The sequence below is a fragment of the Phocoena sinus genome, chromosome 4, assembly GCF_008692025.1.
Source record: "Phocoena sinus isolate mPhoSin1 chromosome 4, mPhoSin1.pri, whole genome shotgun sequence".
Taxonomy (NCBI): Eukaryota; Metazoa; Chordata; class Mammalia; order Artiodactyla; family Phocoenidae; genus Phocoena; species Phocoena sinus.
Genome location: NC_045766.1, coordinates 32,824,503 through 32,841,049, shown reverse-complemented (window position 1 = coordinate 32,841,049; position 16,547 = coordinate 32,824,503). Strand labels below are relative to the sequence as shown.

At 39.0% G+C, this 16,547-nt stretch overlaps 1 long non-coding RNA gene across 1 annotated transcript in view; it reads right to left on the bottom strand.

Annotated features, from left to right (window-relative positions):
* Window positions 1–14,064, bottom strand: part of LOC116753371 — a 37,743-nt gene extending 23,679 nt beyond the window's left edge. Inside the window, exon 1 of the long non-coding RNA XR_004349745.1 lies at window positions 13,685–14,064. This is a non-coding gene — a long non-coding RNA (uncharacterized LOC116753371). The remainder of the gene's footprint in view (window positions 1–13,684) is intronic.
* Window positions 14,065–16,547: the final 2,483 nt, after the last annotated feature.

Sequence of the window (16,547 nt, the reverse complement as noted above, 5' to 3'; positions counted from 1 at the left end):
GCTAGGCTAATTTAGAAGCTACTGCAGTTCTCCTCACAAAAATTATGCTGGCTTGGAGAAGCTTCAAGATAGCGGAAGAGTAAGATGTGGAGATCACCTTCCTTCCCACAGATACATCAGAAATACATCTACATGTGGAACAACTCCTACAAAACACCCACTGAACGTTGGCAGAAGACCTCAGACCTTCCAAAAGGCAAAAAACTCCCCACGTACCTGGGTAGGGCAAAAGAAAACAAAAAAAAAAAAAACAGAGACAAAAGAATAGGGACGGGACCTGCACCAGTGGGAGGGAGCTGTGAAGGAGGAAAGGTTTCCACACACTAGGAAGCCCCTTCAGGGCGGAGACTGCGGGTGGCGGAGCGGGGGGAAGCTTCAGAGCCGCGGAGGAGAGCGCAGCAACAGGGGTGCAGAGGGCAAAACGGAGAGATTCCTGCACAGATGATCGGTGCCGACCAGCACTCACCAGCCCAAGAGGCTTGTCTGCTCACCCTCCGGGGCGGACAGGGCTGGGAGCTGAGGCTCAGGCTTCGGTCGGAGTGCAGAGAGAGGACTGGGGTTGACGGTGTGAACACAGCCTGAAGGAGCTGGGACAATATGAAATGCACCAACATTCGAATTATAGGGGTCCCAGAAAAAGAAGAGAAACGGACTGAGAAAATATTTGAAGGGATTATAGATGAAAACTTCCCTAATATGGGTAAGGAAATAGTTAATCAAGTCCAGGAAGCACAGAGAGTCCCATACAGGATAAATCCAAGGAGAAACACGCCAAGACACATGCTGATCAAACTATCAAAACTTAAATACAAAGAAAAAATATTAAAAGCAGCAAGGGAAAAGCAACAAAAAACATACAAGGGAATCCCCATAAGGCTAACATCTGATCTTTCAGCAGAAACTGCAAGCCAGAAGGGAGTGGCAGGGTATATTTAAAGTGAAGAAAGGGAAAAACCTACAACCAAGATTACTGTAGCCAGCAAGAAACACATTCAGATTCAAGAGAGAAATTAAAACCTTTATAGGCAAGCAAAGCGAAGAGAATTCAGCACCACCAAACCAGCTTTACAACAAATGCAAAAGGAACTTCTCTAAGCAGGAAACACAAGAGAAGGAAAAGACCTACAATAACAAACCCAAAACAATTAAGAAAATGGTAGTAGGAAAATACATGTCAATAATTACTTTAATTGTAAATGGATTAAATGTTCCAACCAAAAGAAATAGACTGGATGAATAGATACAAGAACAACACATATGCTGTCTACAAGAGACCCACATCAGTCCTAGGAACACAAACAGACTGAAAGTGAAGGGATGGAAAAAGATATTCGATGCAACTGGAAATCAAAAGAAAGCTGGAGGGCTTCCCTGATGGCGCAGTGGTTGAGAGTCCGACCGCCGATGCAGGGGACACGGGTTCGTGCCCCGGTCTGGGAAGATCCCACATGCCGTGGAGCGGCTGGGCCCGTGAGCCATGGCCGCTGAGCCTGGGGTCTGGAGGATGTGCCTGTGAGCCATGGCCGCTAAGCCTGCGCGTCTGTAGCCTGTACTCTGCAACGGGAGAGGCCACACAGTGAGAGGCCCGCGTAACGCAAAAAAAAAAAGCTGGAGAAGCAATTCTCATATCAGACAAAATAGACTTTAAAACAAAGACTATTACAAGAGTCAAAGAAGGACACTATGTAATGATCAAGGGATCAATCCAAGAAGAAGATTTAACAATTGTAAATATTAATGTACCCAACATAGGAGCACCTCAATACATAACGCAAATGCTAACAACCATAAAAGGGGAAATCAACAGTAACACAATCATAGTAGGCGACTTTAACACCCCACTTTCACCAATGGACAGATCATCCAAAATGAAAATAAATAAGGAAACACAAGCATTAAATGATACATTAAACAAGATGGACTTAATTGATACTTACAGGACATTCCATCCAAAAACAACAGAATACACTTTTTTCTCAAGTGCTCATGGAACATTCTCCAGGATACGTCATATCTTGGGTCACAAATCAAGCCTTGGTAAATTTAAGAAAATTGGAATCGTATCAAGTATCTTTTCCGAACACAACGCTATGAGACTAGATATGAATTACAGGAAAAAATTCTGTAAGAAATACAAACACACGGAGGCTAAACAATACAGTACTTAATAACCAACAGATCACTGAAGAAATCCAAGAGGAAATCAAAAAATAGCTAGAAACAAATGACAATGAAAACACAAGGACCCAAAACCTATGGGATGCAGCAAAAGCAATTCTAAGAGGGGAGTTTATAGCAATACAATCCTACCTTAAGAAACAGGAAACATCTCAAATAAACAACCTAACCTTACACCTAAAGCAATTAGATAAAGAAGAAAAAAACCCACAAAGTTAGCAGAAGGAAATAAATCATAAAGATCAGATCAGAAATAAATGAAAAATAAATGAAGGAAACAATAGCAAAGATCAATAAAACTAAAAGCTGGTTCTTTGAGAAGATAAACAATATTGATAAACCACTAGCCAGACTCATCAAGAAAAAAAGGGAGAAGACTCAAATCAATAGAATTACAAATGAAAAAGGGTAAGTAACAACTGACACTGGAGAAATACAAAGGATCATGAGACATTGCTACAAGCAACTATATGCCAATAAAATGGACAACCTGGAAGAAATGGACAAATTCTTAGAAATACGCAACCTTCCGAGACTGAACCAGGAAGAAACAGAAAATATGAACAGACCAATAACAAGCACTGAAATTGAAACTGTGATTAAAATACTTCCAACAAACAAAAGCCCAGGACCAGATGGCTTCACAGGCGAATTTTATCAAACATTTAGAGAAGAGCTAACACCAATCCTTCTCAAACTCTTCCAAAATATAGCAGAGGGAGGAACACTCCCAAACTCATTCTACAAGGCCACCATCACCCTGATACCAAAACCAGACAAAGATGTCACAAAAAAGGAAAATTACAGGCCAGTATCACTGATGAACATAGATGAAAAATCCTCAACAAAATACTAGTAAAGAGAATTCAACAGCACACAAAAAGGATCATATACCGTGATCAAGTGGGGTTTATCCCAGGAATGCAAGGATTTTTCAATATATGCAAATCAATCAATGTGATATACCATATTAACAAATTGAAGGAGAAAAACTATATTATAATCTCAATAGATGCAGAGAAAGCTTTCGACAAAATTCAACACCCATTTATGATTAAAAACCCTCCAAAAAGTAGGCAAGAGGGAACTTACCTCAACATAATAAAGGCCATATATGACAAACCCACAGCCAACATCGTCCTCAATGGTGAGAAACTGAAACCATTTCCACTAAGATCAGGAATAAGACAAGGTTGCCCACTCTCACCACTATTGTTCAACATAGTTTTGGAAGTGTTAGCCACAGCAATCAGAGAAGAAAAAGAAATAAAAGGAAATCAAATCGGAAAAGAAGAAGTAAAGGAGTCACCATTTGCAGATGACATGAAACTATACATAGAGAATCCTAAAGATGCTACCAGAAAACTACTAGAGCTAATCTATGAATTTGGTAAAGTAGCAGGATACAAAATTAATGCACAGAAGTCTCTTGCATTCTTATACACTGATGATGAAAAATCTGAAAGTGAAATCAAGAAAACACTCCCATTTACCATTGCAACAAAAAGAATAAAATACCTAGGAATAAACCTACCTAAGGAGACAAAAGACTTGTATGCAGAAAACTATAAGACACTGATGAAAGAAATTAAAGATGATACAAATAGATGGAGAGATATACCATGTTCTTGGATTGGAAGAGTCAACATTGTGAAAATGACTCTACTACCCAAAGCAATCTACAGATTCAATGCAATCCCTATCAAACTACCACTGGCATTTTTCACAGAACTAGAACAAAAAAATTTCACAATTTGTATGGAAACACAAAAGACCCCGAATAGCCAAAGCAATATTGAGAAAGAAAAATGGAGCTGGAGGAATCAGGCTCCCGGATTTCAGACTATACTACAAAGCTACAGTAATCAAGGCAGTATGGTACTGGCACAAAAACAGAAAGATAGATCAATGGAACAGGATAGAAAGCCCAGAGATAAACCCATGCACATATGGTCACCCTATCTTTGATAAAGGAGGCAAGAATATACAATGGAGAAAAGACAGCATCTTCAATAAGTGGTGCTGGGAAAACTGGAAAGCTACATGTAAAAGAATGAAATTAGAACACTCCCTAACACCGTACAGAAAAAAAACGTCAAAATGGATTAAAGACCTAAATGTAAGGCCAGACACTATCAAAACGTTAGAGGAAAACATAGGCAGAACACTCTGTGACATATTTCCCAGCAAGATCCTTTTTGACCCACCTCCTAGAGAAATAGAAATAAAAATAAACAAATGGGTCCTAATGAAACTTAAAAGCTTTTGCACAGCAAAGGAAACCATAAACAAGATGAAAAGACAACCCTCAGAATGGGAGAAAATATTTGCAAATGACACAACTGACAAAGGATTAATCTCCAAAATTTACAAGCAGCTCATGCAGCTCAGTATCAAAAAAACAAACAACCCAATCCAAAAATGGGCAGAAGCCCTAAACAGACATTTCTCCAAAGAAGATATACAGCTTGCCAAGAAACACATGAACGAATGCTCAACATCATTAATCATTAGAAAAATGCAAATCAATACTACAATGCGATATCATGTCACACCAGTCAGAATGGGCATCATCAAAAAATCTACAAACAATAAATGCTGGAGAGGGTGTGGAGAAAAGGGAACTCTCATACACTGTTGGTGGGAATGTAATTTGATATAGCCACTATGGAGAACAGTATGAAGGCTCCTTATAAAACTAAAAACAGAACTGCCATACAACCCAGCAATCCCACTACTGGGCGTATACCCTGAGAAAACCATAATTCAAGAAGAGTCATGTACCAGAATGTTCATTGCAGCTCTATTTACAATAGTCAGGACATGGAAGCAACCCAAGTGTCCATCAACAGATGAATGGATAAAGAAGATGTGGCACATATATACAATGGAATATTACTCAGCCATAAAAGGAAACGAATTTGAGTTATTTGTAGTCAGGTGGATGGACCTAGAGTCTGTCATACAGAGTGAAGTAAGTCAGAAAGAGGAAAACAAATACTGTATGCTAACACATATATATGGAATCTAAAAAAAAAAAAAAAAGGTCATGAAGAACCTAGGGGCAAGACAGGAATAAAGATGCAGACCTACTAGAGAATGGACTTGAGGACACGGGGCGGGGGAAGGGTAAGCTGGGACAAAGTGAGAGAGTGGCATGGACATATATACACTACCAAATGTAAAATAGATAGCTAGTGGGAAGCAGCCGCATAGCACAGGGCGATCAGCTCTTTGCTTTGTGACCAGCTAGAAGGGTGGGATATGGAGGGTGGGAGGGAGGGAGACGCAAGAGGGAAGAGATATGGGGATACATGTATATGTATAACTGATTCACTAAAGCAGAAACTAACACACCATTGTAAAGCAATTATACTCCCAATAAAAACGTTAAAAACAAACTTGCTTGAACAAAGGTGGTGACAGCGGAGATGCAGTAGAGTGGGTGGTATAGAAATATATTAAGGTGAGGAATTCTGAATTCATGTGGAAGGAGGAGGAGACGGAAGAGGCAGAGGAGATTCCAGGTTTCTGTCTTGAAAAACTAGATAGAAGGCAGTTGCCTTCACCCAAATTGAGGATTCCAAGAGGAGGAAACAAATGAGGGAATGATCAGCGAGATCAGATTTGGAAATTCTGTGTGTGCAGTAGGCTGTATAAATCCAGAAATTAACAGATATTTCTGAACTGGAGACATAGCTTTGAGCTTTCTCAGAGTATAAATGGTGGTTGAAACTTAAGACATTGTCTACGGAGGCTCTAGGCTCCTGGAAGATGAAGAAGTTAAGGTCTAGTGGGGAGCAAGGCAGGTAAGCAATTATGGGATGGAAGTATTGGCATAAAATACCATAGGAGACTTAAATTTTAGGGGAAGCAAGAAAACTCGACCCAGAGGGTCTTTTTATGTCAAACATGAAGGATGAATCTGTATTGGTTAGTGGAGTGACTGGGGACTGGAGCATTGCTGGCAGGACCACCTGTTGCAAGAACAAGTTAAGAGAGCAAATCATTGAACTTGTGATAAGTTAATATACAACCAGGTTAACGTTTGCTTTTCCATTATTGCTGAATAAAGGCACTCCCTGACAGTGAATGTGAACTCCTTGAGTGCAGGAACAATCTGTATCCCCAGTAGCTAGCACATATTAGGTGCTCAATAAAAGTTGGTTGAAATGATGGGGTCTGTTCAAATAAATAATGTAACGTAATATAACACAAAATAATTTCAGAAAGACTACTCTCCTACTTAACTGAGAGAAAAACTTGTAATCAGGTCATTTTATTCATTCAATAATTATTTAATCCACTACTATACAAATTGCAAGCCCGGGTATCTATTCCTTAAGGCCCGGTAAGAACACCCAGCAGGCAAACAGTGTTTACCTGCCTTCCTTAGTTAATGGAAACAACAGTCCATTGAAAAGGCATCTGATTCAGACTTTTATTTACATAAACAGGCTCTTCCCTTAGTCCTGATTAGAGACTTCCTATTATAAACATATTCAATCTAACCTAGCCCACCTACTATTTGCCTTAATTTGTTGCCCTGACCTCTAGTAACTTTGTTATTATTTCCCTAACACCTAATATAGCACCTGACTCAGAGTACTAGTTGTGTAATAAGTATTTGTTAACTAACTCTCAGAAATTAGGTGACTTATGATTAAAATGACGACTTCACATTCAGTATTCTAAAGTTTTCTGCATCATGGTGAATCTATCATTTTTGACCACATGGAAATCTTTCTTCAGTCTTCTTGTAAAGGTACTACTATTTTGCTTTAGAGATCTCCCCTCAGTCACTAGATACAGTTCTGGAAAGCACTCCTAAGCTACACTCCCTCTCCTGGCCAAGATATGGGAAGAGGACCATGGTAGACAAAGCCTATACTTTTTAAATGTAATGTGAATAAAATGACACAGGAAGTGAAGACGGTAGGTCCTTCTTACTCTACTCTAACTCATATATACTTTTTCTTAACACTGGGTCTTCAGATTTCTTTTTGACTTATGAGCTACTCCATAAATTGCAATAAATTTTATTTTAGCTTAACTCATTCAGAATTAGATTCTGCTGCTTGTAACCAAAGGATTCTAATCGCACGTAGTTCTAAAATTCTGAGACTTACTTTAGTAAGAGGAGAGAGAAAAGGAGAGCAGAAAATAACGGAAGCACACTGAATGGAGAGGCAAAGCAAATATAAAAACGAAAGATAAATTTTACCAAACTAATCTTTTTTTTTTTAACCAAAAGATGAGTTGTATATTTTTTAATTATTAAGTGTGAGCCTGCAGTTATTGGCTTTCAAATTTGGTGAGCGTAATGATCACGTGGGACGCTTGTGTAAATGTAAATCTCCAGGCCCTGCACCCAGAGGTTCTGATTCTGTTGGTCTGTGTGGGGCCTGGGTATATGCATAATTACAAGCTTCTTAGATGATTCTCAGGCCATGCTTTGGAAACTACTGCTTTAGGTTCTACTGTATATGAAAAGTGGCAGTTAATCAGGTCTGTGAGCACAGCAAAACAGGCCTGATCCCAGCTCAGTTTTGCTAAACAATCCCAAACTTCTAGTCACAACAACAGTCTGATGAAATGTTCTAGCTTTGCCAGTGACAATGGTGGCCTATCAAGTGGATTGCAAGATATATGTATGTATAATAAAACAACGAAGGCTAATTTTCAATTTTCATTTTGCCGAACAAGGGCCAATGAAATTACAATGAGGGAGAACTTAGAAAACTAAAACCATCATCTTTATTTTATAGTCCAATTTTTGTTATTTAGAGAAAAGCACCTTTCACATGGGTATAACTTTGTTTCCTATTGATCTTTTATATACACTTGTGTTCATTCAAAATACCACCATCTGCATGAGAAGAAAATCTTTATTATAAAGGGTGAAAATTCATTATTACAGAGAATTCCTTAAAGTTGAGGTGGGGTGGTGCCAAGACATTAATTTTTTTTTTAAGACTTTGATTTGTTACTGGACCAACCCTACATTACCTACCATGTAATGTCCATAGACTTATTGGAAAATTTGAGTTTAATTTTTCAAAAGCCAAAACAGTGGGTCCATGTGGTCCTACCTTAGTATTTGTACACAACAAAGAATTCCAAATACTTTTCAAAAAATGTGGTTAATGCTTTTACATAAAATCTTTATATAAAAACTATAAGACAAATATGTTATAGGAAATGGCAAAGGTGTGTCTGTATTTGTATGCAATGACAATTTTTGGTTACAATATTTTTTCAATATTTTATGATATTTAGCTTGTAATAATTTAGTTTGTAATAATTGTTCGATTATACCATAGATGCCATGCAAAACTTTCATCCTGGAAACAAAGAATTGTATTTTTAAATTCCTTTTAAATTTTTAAAATTCAGTTCAACATGATTAAATTGTTAATTGGAAACCCACAAGATGCTCATGACTCCACTAGACACTGGGGAAAACAATGTATAAAGTGACAGACTTTATAATACAACTCTAAAAAGCAAGAGATTCAAAAGTAGATTTTAAAAACCAGCAGCTAGCCAAGGCATGGTAAAGATGACTATTCACGGTTGTAGAACATGGAACCCAACACACAGTCCTCAAGGAAGTCCATGTAATAGCACTAAAGTTAACAGAAGACCTCTGTTCTCTGTCCTACTTCCTGCACATGACACTCACAAGGTTTACATTAGGGAGGAAAATGTGCAGTAAAAACTAGTGTCTGAGCACTGAATTAATATTTAGGAATTAGTCATGGACTTGGAGAAGCACTTTTCATTATTTATACACAAGCTTACTAATCATAGAATCAAAGAAATAAACACTAAACTTTTTTATTAGAAATTCAGGCCTAAAAAAAAGTTGTTTTGCTCTATGCAGCTGGTACATGTGACAATCACAATAGACCATGTGGGCTATAACTTTCACCAAACATTTACCAAACACTCCCTTTTTGCAGCAGAGAGACGACTAGGTTAAAGGGGAGTTATCTTTCTTGTAACCCTTCTTTGCACTATTTTTCATTGGTCTTTGGCTTTTCCTTCCTGGTAATCTTCATTTATCTGATAATCCTTACTTTTGATGATAATTCTCAGACTGTGGAGAGCAGGGGTAGGTTCAGTTGCTTCCTTCATTAGCACCAGGAATATGGGAATTTTTAATTCAATTCAGCATGACTCAGCAATTGCTTATTGGATATCCATTGTGATGCTCAGTACTCCATCAGACACTAGGAAGGATGCAAAAGATGTATTACAGGATTCCTGCCCCCAGGAGCTGGAAATCCTATTGAAAGGTAGATAGATAAGAACCAGATGGAGTACTATGAGATAACAGGTGAAGCTTTGGGAATGAGGGTGTTGATGGTGGCAGTGCCCCTTAGCAAGGAGCTGTCTTGTGTTATTAGACTTGGTTTTTGGTTTTTTTAAATTAATATATGCATAGTATGTCTCTTGGCTTATACTTGCTTTTAATGCTCAAGAGAATAACAGTAGGAATATTCTTACGAAAACCAGGCAGGACGGTATTCAGCAGAATAGAAATTTGCAAATTAGATGGTTGCAAATTAGATGGGTAGATGGTTGTCTCTCAGTGCTAGGAGAAGGTTGGATTACATAAAGCAGATGTGGATAATAAAGGAAAGGAATTCCATATCTGTTGGAATGTACATCTAGATGATTCTCCTGTCAAAAAACAGTGATCTTCAGACTCCTTTAACCCTGAAGCAAATTTAAACGAAAATAATACATGGTTTGCCATTTCAAAATCCTGACCAACCAGAGTCAAACACAGAATTATCAGTAATGAGTAATAAACTGAGAAATTAAGTTAGAAGGAGAAGTATAAAATGGAATTAAGCCCCAGGGAAATGATCTTTCCCCAGCTTGGAGCTAGGACAGCCTTAAGTATCTTCTGGACGTTGTCTGTTTTTCACAAGGATCCCAATGTTGTCATCTGCTTTCCCTCTGCTAAAAGTGACTGACTAACTGGAGGTAAAAACCAGTTTGGTACTACCACAAAAATGATAGGTTTTTACGTGTTAACTTTATTCATGGTTGTGTGAGAGCCATCTGGTTCCAGAAGAAGACGCTATAGAGCTTTTGCATAGTTTTTCTGGGTGAAGGAGGCAACTGGAGATGGAAAACAGCTCACTTAGAGCCCATGGGTCAGCTTAAACTATTTCATAAGCAATAAATTAAACGATGCTTCAGCAAGCAGAAAGGCTTGCTAAAGAGTGGGAATTTGCTATATAAAAAGAGGGTGACAAACATTAGAAGACTAGTTAATAATCAAGATAACAAAATACGGTTATTGGGAAATTCTGAGCAAGAGTTTACCGGCTCAAACTTTTTTTGTTTTAAAAACAACAACAAAAAAATATAAGGCCCAGAGGTCACACATTAGTGTATTTGTGGAGGGAAATTATGAAACTAGATGAAGGCAAGATATCTCAGCTTTCGGTCTGGGGCACTTTGCATCACACTGGTGGTTTCCAACTGGCAGCATCAACATCGTGTGAGAAGTTGTTAGAAATGCTACCTCTTAGTCACCGCCCCAGACCAATGAATCGGAAACTCCAGGGGTGATGCCCAGTAAGCTGTGTCGTAACAAGTTCTCCAGGTGGTTCTGATGCACATTAAAGTTTGAGAACCACTGCACCGCCATGTGGCTCTGTCACAGAAGGCTGGAGAGGCTGATTCGGACCAAGACTGTACCTATGCAGTCAGAAAGCCAAGCACCAAGCTGGAACATTCGTGGGAGGAATGAGGCCTCACTCTGACAGGGGAGATGGACTTTTGGGTTAAATAGTAAAAGAAGTAGAAGGTTAATAGTAGAAGGGAAATTCCAAATTCAGGATCTAAGTAAGAACTCCAATTCTCTAAGAACGACGGGGTCTTTTACGGCCTAAGCCTTACTTCCACCTTAACTCCTTCAGTAAGTTTCAACTGTGTGGATTTGGGAACTGTAAGGGTGTATTTCTAATTTTATAATGAAAAAGTCACTTTTCAAAATTGACCTATTTTGCTTCCTGTGTTAAACATAATTATTTTGAAAATGAAAAACCTCTCTAAATTTAGTTTATGTGACATATGGAAGATTAAGGGGAAGGGAGGAAAAAAAACCTCAGAGATGAGGCAAGGTTGAGTTTGCCTATTTTACATTATTACTGTAAAATTCCTTCACCTTGAAAAATACTCAAGTTTCTTTTCCATGTGACTCACTAGCAAACTTCTGTTCCTTAGATGTGGATCCTGTATTGTGTGCATCAGGGATATCAAATAACCAAAATATGAAAAAAAAAATCACAGCTTACATTTGGTGTAAGAATAAGGAACTAAACAAGTAGAAAATCCCCTTTCATGATTGAGAAACTCATGTTAAGCTTAGCGATATTAGTAGCATTAAAATACTTTTATGTTATGTCCTCGGGATATCCATGAATAATGAAAGCTACAACCAACACTGCTGCCATTAGTTAAATGTGGCTCACACAAAGATCTTATAAACCGCTTCTAAAAGCTATACTACGTTTCACTCATTTCCTTTTATCCCCCTCTATCCTTTTTAAAGACGTGGACTCATTTTTCTGGATAATACCTTTTAAACTCTTTATCAAATATGTACTCAGTAACTATCAACTACTGTAGGAAAATGCAGCTCAGTACCTGACACCATAATATACAAGATAATTATCAGGGCCGTATACTCAATTTGTCAGATAGCTTTGTATTTACCACCCATAACTGAAGCCATTTCCATAGCAGAGATTGTAGGTACAAAGAGAGTAAGAATTTTGTTAGGAGATAACTGTGAAATAAAATGAAGACCTTGTAGTAAAAAGTTTGTTACTATTTAAGAATGTTTCTTCTGGTCTTTGTGTCTTTCCTTTGCAAAGTATACTTTATTTTTAGATGTGCAGATATAATCAGAACCCAGTGTTTTATGTTTCCAAAATTGTGGAAAAGAATGCTACTTATGTACTTAAGTATTTAGGGCTAACACAATGATACGGTGCTCAAATCTCTACAAAGCTTGCCTGAACAGAAAACTATGATGCTTCAGGCATGTAACAGGGTGGTGCCGGTGTGTTTGCTGAGATAGTTCTCAAGACTGTTTTTTTTCAACACAAGCAGTCTTTCAAGTGTACTAACAAACTCCACATTCATAAAAGTGTCCATGAAAAGTAGAGAATATCATGAAGTGTACTGAATGTAACCTGCACTGATATAAAAAAGATACTGACTTGTTATTTTCTACTCTGAAGTGTAAAGTTAGCAAGAGATTGAGAAAAGGAGCTGTTTGTTTAATCAAATAGTTACCATCTTGAGAACTGATCCAGCTCTCGTGGATAAAAAGTTTATTGTGTGAACAAAGTAAAATATTGAAAATATCTAATTTTCTACTGCACAGCAGTGACCACTATACAGCTTAATCTCTCCCCTCCAGTGAATACTCAGTATGACAGGCCAGGTTTCTGAGGCAGCTACTCAACGACTAGCAATTTAAATTCATTCCTACAACTGAACTCATAACAACTTCCCTACCAGAACCCTAGAATCAAGTTATATTGTTATGATCAGACAATGTTAAAGAAAGTAAAATGCATTAATAATTCCTCTTCCATCACAACTTTTTTTCAAGTCTCTGATACAAAGTTACTTCCAAATACACTTTATGAGAACAATCAGACTATTTTCCTCATGGTCAGCAAACTCCTTCATTTATACTATTCTGTTATTCCTCTTTCTTATACTTGTCCTTCCTCTTCCTCAGTATTGCTGTAGGCACTCTGAAAATTTTTCAAATACCTAATTAATGATTCTAAAGATCTTTGTCTTATTTCTGTTACCTTGAGGAAAAATGTACTGAGTACATTTACAAGTTACTGAGTACAAAGAAAGGGGAGTCCATATTTGGGGTGAACCTATTGTGTCAAATACAAAGATGTGGAATTCTTACAAATAGTCCTTGTGATTGCTATAATCACAAGAGGTAGTTGTTATTGTACCCATTTTGCAGAGGAGGAAATTGAGGCCCAGAGAGACTTAGCAATAGCTACGGGGCAAAATGGTGTTTGAACCTAGTTGTGTGTAACTCCATAGCTCATGCTCTTTGTAACCTAAGTAAAATATTGCCCCTGGAATTTTTACTAATGTTAATTATACCTTTATATAAAAATACTTTTATTTAATGACTAATATGTTCAAAGCACTATCGTATACATCATCCCATTTCAAGGCAGCTGGTAGAATGGGGTGCTTGTTGCGGGGTGTTGTGAGGAATGGCAATAATGTATATAAAGTATAATATCCAATGTAAGACAAGTGCTCAGTAGCTATTATTATTATTACTGATCCTCCCAGCAAGCTTAGCAGTTAAGTAGTACAACTGTCATCATGCCCCCCTGACAGACTTTTCCTACAAAGATTAAGCCCGTTCACGTTATACTCCACAAGCAAGAATTACTTTAAAATTTTTATTTTTAAGGCATCTACTTACAGGAATCTCAAAACCCCATATTCAACTTCAGTTTGTTTGCAATGCAGGCAGGCAGGCAGGGAGTAGAAGGGAAGCAGGTGTGAGACGGGCTTACAATCTTTCCCAGCCAAGTCAGAACTGGAAATTTTGCCTTCCTTCTCCAAAATGAGTCTCCTTTCCACTGCACCAAAGTGATACAGGAGGATTTTCTTTCTCCTAAGTGTCATCATCCTCTTCTCACAAAGGATAATGTAATGGCGAGCCCATCCTTCAGTTCCTTGCCTGCACAGGGAGGGTGTGCCCCCTGATATCGGTGCAGACCGCACTAGTTTACCGCGGTGAGAGCCGTTATCGTGAAGCAGAGGATGGTTCCGGTTTGACTTCTGTGGCCGCATTCCTGCTCTCCGGATAGCAGGCAGAGAAGTGCAAGAAAAGTACTTGGTATCAGTGACTCACAGCAAGACAGGAAATGTCAAGCGGGTCCACCCTTCCTTCCTGCCCTCCCGACCAGCTGAGTTGCAGAACCACAGGCCACAAGGAGCCTAGAATCTTGGGGAGCAGGGCTAGAGCCACAGGCAGAGTCTGGGCCACTGCGGTGGGCTCGCCAAATGGATTAAAACGTCAGGACCCAGCTGCCAGGAAAACATGCTCTACTCATCCTACAGAGCACTGTTTCTGTTGAGATTTCTCTTTTCACTTTTATGCAGTATCTGCCTGGTATATTCTGGCCCTCGCATTGTTCTTAAACAGTGGGCTTGACACAGTTAATTGAGTGGTCCTCATTTATACTCTGTTTAAAAAACACGCGAGGAATGATATCAATCATCATTATCAAGCAATGCCTTCACAATGCAAGACGGCAGTGTCTCTCCAGCAAAATGTAAACACATCTACAGCAGTGTTTTGAACCTAGTGTAAAATTGCTTCAATAAAGTTACATTATGTTTCTCTTCATGAGAGCAGCAAATGATTATCATGATGATAAAGGCTAACAATTATTACATTAAGAACTGCCCTAAGCACTTTATATATTTGAAGTCATTTAAGTCTCACAAATACCCTTCGAGACAAGCATTATTACTGTTCCCATTTTACAAATGAGGAAGTTATCAAAATGAATGAAAGCCTTTCCACTGTCTCCCTAAATTGTTTGGAAACCTCACAAATAATAAACAAAGCTCAAGCAAAAACAAAAAAAAATCATAAATGAACCTGCTGCTCACAGTGATCTGTTGGAAGAGTCCAATGAATAAGTGACACAAAATGATTATACACATGTTTCTCACAACTGGCCAAGTTCAGTAGTACATTTCCAATTCAGGTTAAAACTCTGAAATGAGTCATTACAGCAGACCAAATTTGTCAGTATCTTTTGTCAAGGCCACTTCCCTCTCTTCCTGCTGTCAGAAAGTGGCAGAAGTCTGCATTCCTGTGTGTTATGATATATAACCTTTCAGTTCTCACCTCCTTTTATTTTCCCGCTCTCTCCAAGCTCAGCTCACACCCTGTGTTCTGACCGTGCCAGAATACTTTTAGCGCGCTTGGTCCTTGTTATGTGTCTTTTTTTTTTTTTTTTTTTAATAAATGTATTTATTTTTGGCTGCGTTGGGTCTTCGTTGCTGCACGTGGGCTTTCTCTAGTTGCGGCGAGCAGGGGCTACTCTTCGTTGCGGTGCGTGGGCTTCCCATTGCAGTGGCTTCTCTTGTTGCAGAGCACAGCCTCTAGGTGCGCGGGCTTTAGTAGTTGTGGCTCACGGGCTGTAGAGCACAGGCTCAGTAGCTGTGGCGCACGGGCTCAGCTGCTTCATGACATGTGGGATCTTCCCGGATCAGGGCTCACACCTGTGTCCCCTGCACTGGCAGGAGGATTCTTAAACACTGCACCACCAGGGAAGTCCCTTGTTATGTGTCTTTGAATAAGGTGCTCTTTTCTCTTTTCTCCCCCTCTGTTCCACCCAGGGAGTGCCTGCAGCATTCAGAATTCTATTCATCTGTTCATACACTCAAAGAGTATTTACTGAACACTTATTATGAGGCAGACACGGGGAGATGGGAGAGGGAAGAAGGTCACTGTTCTGATGAAACTTTCATTTTACTGCAGAAAGAGAGACAAAGTTAAGAAAGAAAAAAAAGAAAGCATGGATGAGGGAGGGAAGGAAGGAAAGAAGTAAGGGAGCAAGGGAAGGGCAGTGGGAGGAAGGAAAGAAGAAGGCACGAGGGGAGTTGCTAACTCATTATGGTTAGGGTTAGGCAGGCCATATGACATTCAGTGACACTGGATGTCAGGAATCCAGTCACTTAAGCTGAGCTCTGAATGACAAGAAGGAGCCAGTCGTGCAGAGCCAGGAACCATTCATTCAAAGGCGCTAAGCTAGAGAGCAAGCCTGGTTCCCAAGAACTGAAAGGAGCCAGCGTGACTGAGGTGCTGCCAGAGGGCAAGGCAGCCACCAGACCCCACTGGCTTTGTGAGGCCCGTAAGAAGTTTAAATCGAAAATTTAAAGCAGAGGACTGATAGAATCTAACATAGTTTAATAAACCTCTCTGGCTGTTGAGTGCACATTGGGTTTTAGGGGGTCAGGTATAGAAGCAGGAAGACAAATTAGGATACAGGTGCAGGAGGGGCCAAGGCGATGCTTTCTTCTCTGTGCTCACACAACGTTTTGCCAGGACTCAATGTTAAGGTTACACATTCTTTACAAACTGATATATGATTTTTCCTCTTCTACTAGATAATCAGATCCTTGAAAGCAGGAATGAATCATCATTCCACAATAAACATTCCCTGCATAAATAAATTAATAGAAGAATGAATGAGTAAAATAAGGTCCCTGCCCTCAGAAAGCTTAAAGTCTCTGAAACAAACATCCATTCAAGTAACCAGACT